The 5,718-nt window shown below is 41.2% G+C and overlaps 1 long non-coding RNA gene across 1 annotated transcript; it reads right to left on the reverse strand.

Annotated features, from left to right (window-relative positions):
- LOC140587699 (uncharacterized) lies at positions 1-4,305 on the reverse strand. The gene is made up of 3 exons (XR_011989376.1): positions 4,236-4,305; positions 871-970; positions 1-790 (listed from the first exon to the last, which is right to left on the reverse strand). It is a non-coding gene; the product is annotated as an uncharacterized lncRNA (long non-coding RNA).
- Between the last annotated feature and the right edge of the window lie 1,413 nt (positions 4,306-5,718).

Here is a 5,718-nt window from a genome sequence, read left to right on the forward strand (position 1 = left end):
TGAAACTGAGTAAAGCAAAATGATATACGTGAATGCATATGCATCAGAAAACAGACAAGGAAAAAATATACAAACAGAACATAGAACCACCTACTGTACAGTACAGTAAAATTACACTACATATACGTATATATATATAAAATGCAAAGTATGACATCTCCTCAGGGGCATCCTGTCTCATCTCAATAAGGCCACACCATTGTGTCTCCATCACACCCAATGCTGTCCCTTCTTTTCGCATGTCGCAAACCTCAGGTGTGACAACCTCATAGCCAGCATCTGTTGCTTCCAGTAGGGACATCTGACTATGAGGCTGTCGCTCATACACCTTCCATCTACAAGCAGAGAGGAATTTCTCAATCGGGTTGAGGAATGGTGAATATGGTCACAGGAGCACCATTAGCATTTGTTGGTGGGTTTCAAATCATTCCCTCACACGGTTGGAGTGGTGGAACCTTACAGTGTCCCAAACTAGCACATGAAGTGGCACGTTGGCTCTCACAATCACCCTTTAGCTTTCGGGAATGAGGTCATTGTAGAGCCCATCCAAGAAATGCAGGAGCCGGTCTGTGTTGTAGGGCCCAATGGCTGCAGCATGGTGAATCACCCCATGTTCAGTAATACCAGCAGATATTGTGATGCTGCTCCCATGCTGGCCAGGCACATCCACTGTGGCCCACTGACCTATGATGCTCCTGCCACATCTCCTTACTTTATTCCGGACGAGTCCTGCCTCATCCACATGCACGAAATTGTGTGGCATCTCATTGGCCTCCAACTGAAGTATTCTCTGTTTAATCCAAAGTGTTCGCATTAGAAACATCGGAAAGAGTGTAGCTTAAAAAAAGGAAAACATCTCTGCATCCTTACCTGGACATACAGGTGACTGAGCTCTTTTACTCTCTCCCTGTTCTTCTGAAATGGAACCTTGTATCACTGTTTAGTAGACACAGCATGTATTTTCAGGACCCTGTCCAGGGTGGAGAGATTCACAGAGGCAATGTTTTGGAAAATGCCATTGTCATCCACAACAGCTCGCTGGATCTCTATTAGCCTAATGGCATTGATTTCTCTCACCATGTCCACAATTGCCATCTACTGCTCATGTGTCAACAGTGGCCTTCTCCCACCAGAATGAGGCAGTGCTACTATTCTGGCAGTACAAAGCTTATCAATTATATTATCAATTGTCATACAGAGGTCACAGATTCTACTATTTTCAGTAAACTGCATAAATGTCATGTTGCATATCATACAGAAATACAGTAAATATGGGATCAGATACCTGTTCTCATTCCTGAAAGTGCGTATTATAGATGCCACCATAGCCCGTGTCACCTGAGGCTGCACCCACCAGCTTCAGCCAAACAGGCCATGGATGATAACATGTTCCTCAGTTGTTGCCCTTATTTCATTAGACACCCCATGGAACCTACTCACTGCTCTCCCTCTACCCCTGCCCCTGGCCTCTTGTCCTCGGTGTGCTCCTCTCCCCCTTGCCATAGCACACATTCAGACACCACATCCTCTCACAAAGCCTGCTTCTTGTAACAAGCAGGACACCTTCTTCCTCCTCCATTGTAAGCACTATTCACTGGGTGAAACATGAGCGTCATATATGATTGTGTGTAATTACAGCAATGCCCTGCAATGCACCGTGACTGCACCATGACACAGCAATGCCTCGCAATGCACCGTGACTGCACCATGACACAGCAATGCCTCGCAATGCACCGTGACTGCACCATGACACAGCAATGCCTCGCAATGCACCGTGACTGCACCATGACTGCACCATAGCATAGCAATGCCTCGCAATGCACCGTGACTGCACCATGACTGCACCATGACACAGCAATGCCTCGCAATGCACCGTGACTGCACCATGACTGCACCATAGCATAGCAATGCCTTGCAATGCACCGTGACTGCACCATGACTGCACCGTGGCACAGCTATGCCCTGCAATGCCATGCAATGCACTTGTGATACAAGATTGAAAGCATGTGTTTCTATTTATAACTAACCCTCTTCTGTGTCTATTTGCTTTCAATTGAAGGACAATTTACTACTAACACTGACAGTGTGTAATTGGTCTTGCTCTTTCATGCATATCTGAAAAAAGTATAAAGTGATTTGATTGAAAATTCCAATGCAATGCTGGACAGTATTAAGGTGACTGAGTGATCTGTAGCTCTGACTGTTTTGATGAGTTGCCAGAGTCAGATGAGAAATGCATCAACACAATGGCAAAACGTCTTTAGTAGTCAGGTATGTGTAGAGACAATGGCAGTGTGTACAAACACAACGACAAATGCTAATGTAGGTGGGGAAATGTGTTACTGCTTTGAGAACTGCATTAAGAGTAAGGAGAATGACATTTCTGATGTGAGAATTATATCAAAGCGATCGGGAAAAACTGTAATGAATTTTTGGATGCTTATCAAAGTTCCATATTTCAATAGTTTATATTTGCATAACTGATCCAATTATCAATTAGTTGATTGATTGTTATTGCAAACATAGTATCATGTGTAATATCTATACACATCAGATATTCCTCATAACACCCATACTGAGTAGGTGGTAGGAAGATGGATGGATGGAAAGAGATACGTTTAAAATCAGGTCTGAGTATTTAAGCCTTTTGGCACCAAAAATGAGCAAGAAAAAAAATTCTCAAGAGAATATTGTCCAAAGCTAATTATACTTAAATGCATCAATTCTGTTGTTAACTGTGTTTTAAACCACAAAAGGGTTGTAAACAAAATAAACACTATAATCCAAAGCTCGTCCCAAGAAGTCTACTCTGCAATTGGGAATGGGGGTGTCCTTTAATGAACGCCATGGCAACTGCATCGGCATAACAGAGAGGGCATTGGGCTGGAGGGTCGTATCTAAGGCATGCCAAGACCAGACCAGGGCTGATACTAAATTTTCCCATGTAGAACCCTGTAAGTGGTATTGTATGAATGCAGCTATTTGAAAGACAGTATCCTTTAAAGGGATGTTGTAATGCTATAATGATAACCAGCATATCTGTGGTTTGCATTGCTCTGGGTGTGACATTTCCCTGTTCTGTCCAAATTCCAAATCTAGCCCCAGGGCTGAGGGATGTCCTCTTGTGTCATTAACTTTTATATGGCCTCTTAATAAGATCACATATTTGGTAACCCTGATTCCTGCTCTTTCATTTGGCCTTATTTTAAGGTCAGATGTGTTTTGGTTTAATTATAGGAATTATTTTAGGATTTGAACATAAAAACAACAGAAACAAAGATATTAGCAAAAAAGTGCCACAATTTATTTGATGATGAAGAAATGTTTGTTTAAACACATGGATGACTGTATAATTGGTTTTCTTGTGTAAACAGTATTACTTTTCCTATATTAACAATATTCGGCTTGATTGACAGACTATTGATTATGTACAATCTCAAACACAGTGTATACGTACACTTGTATAATTTTGAACTGTGCCTTTATTCCCCTCTCTTTGTTCTTCAAAGGCAAATCAGTGCTTCTAGAAAATACAGTCGGCTTTCTAAAAGAGCCACTGAACCTCCAAGGATCAAAAGAAGAACCAGCAAAAGATTAAAAAAAAAGTCTGCTTAAAAAAAAGGAAGAACAAACCCAGGGGAAATGGAGAAAGCCAGCTCAGGCGGGGGGGGGGGGGGACACATGCAAAGAAAGATGTGAGATTATGACGAGCACATTTCAGTTTTAAAACGCGCCACACGTGATTGTGAAATTGGTTTGGCTGAATGAATTTAGCCATGACAAGAAAAAAAAAGACTGAAGTGCTGGCATGGTGAAGTGATCTCTTTGTTTATATGTTCGTATAAACAGCTTAAGTGCTTTGCATGGGTTTGCAGAGAAAAATAAGGTTTCTGATTCATCTTCCTGTGTTTTTTTGATGTTTAATTATATGACGTCCAACCATCTGACATTTGAACCCTCATATGCACTAGTGGTTAAAAAGTAATAAGATAAAAAATAACTTATCTACTGGTCCCTGTGTCTAAGGCACATGCCAGAAACACGTATCAAGCACTGGATTCCCTTAATGCCATTGCATTATAATAATATTGGTCTTTTCAGACACAATTGCCTTAATATGGATGTAGAATCACAGAGGAAGGTAAGAATGCAAAATACTGTAGTGTCCATAAATACAGATCAGTGACACTTTTAGGGTTAAAGAGTGTTAAGGTGTTAGCATGATAAAGTCTTACCAGCATTGTGACTGCAAGTGTCAAGTCCGAATGAGCTGTATTTGTTTTTGACTGCTCCATTAATACCCATGTAGTTAACACAACAAGTTTGCATATTAGGAGCACGTTATTGTAAATTCCCTGCTGCCGGCCAAAGATAAGTGAGGATGAGGAAACAGGAAAACCAGCTGAGTTTTACTGTGGTTAATGACAGTGGTTGTGTTGAGGAACATGCCTTTGTGTTTGCATCCTGTCTGCAGTGTGACAAAACATTCCTGTTTATCACCTATTTGAGTTTTAACTAAGTTGGCACTATTTTCTGCAGCAAAATAATGCATTTAGCAGCATAAACAATGAAGTAATTCAAGACTGAGGGCTTTGTTCAGAGATACACAGAAGTTATGTTCTTTGAGCAATGCTGCTCACATTCACCACACCAGCTTTCCCTTGTTTTTCTTATTAAACAATGCTTTGGTGATGACTGTCTGAGACCCCAGTGGTTACATACACCACATGTCTTTTGTTCTGTCATAGCTCATCTGTTCATCAGACCTACCCCATTAAGATTGTTTGATACGGAATTTTTCCTGTTCTGCTTTTTCATCTGTTTCCCGCTCAAAGCCGTCTGGGTCATTCGCAACCAGCAGGTCTGCAGTGGGACCCAAGCATCCAGGCTGCAGCAGCCTGGACAACAGATCTATGCAACTTGCCTGAACGAGTGTGATAGTGGATTTCCGCACTCACTTGCATTTATTCTTGTGTGTTACTTTCCAGAAGTGTTTACCCCTTAATCACATTGTTTGAAAGGGGCAATAATTTAGAGGTTTTTTTCTAATAATGACATTACAGGATTATTGTCTATTATTATTGTAAATTGCTGACAACTTTCTGAGAACTTGCTTTCTAAAAGGAGGTGTAGTAAATACAGTACAATACGTAGATAGACACAGACAGACAGACAGACAGACAGACAGATAGATAGATAGATAGATTGGTTGATTGACTTAAAAGTCTCACGCATGCGTTGAATGCATTTTGTCCATTTCACAAATAAGATGTTGGATCTGTTCATCCATGATGATAAGCTCCTTGACATACAGAGGTTACGATCCAGTGCATCTTCCTTTGTTTTCCTTTCTTTTAGACGTTTATAGGGCTTCTTTCCTTGAGGCAAGTCATAGTCAGACAGTTCTCTCCAGGAATTCCTAATGACTGGATTTTTCTTGGACAATTTGTAGTTGCATGATTATATTTTTCTTTTCATCATCTTCCCCGAGACCCTAATTATTACTGAATGTGTAATTTTAGGATTTGGCTCAGTCGCCAGCCTACTTTCATCTGTCATAAGATTGCTGGCCATCGTCTCTGCCAGCGATTCCACACACTGGCCTCCCATTTGTTTGGCTGGGGTCACAATGAAGTCATCCTCTGTAGTTCTTCATCTCCACAGCACCGCCCTTGTTTACACACAAGCACAAGAGAAGCTAAAAGTTCAGCCCCACAT

This window comes from Paramormyrops kingsleyae, chromosome 2, assembly GCF_048594095.1.
Source record: "Paramormyrops kingsleyae isolate MSU_618 chromosome 2, PKINGS_0.4, whole genome shotgun sequence".
NCBI lineage: Eukaryota > Metazoa > Chordata > Actinopteri > Osteoglossiformes > Mormyridae > Paramormyrops > Paramormyrops kingsleyae.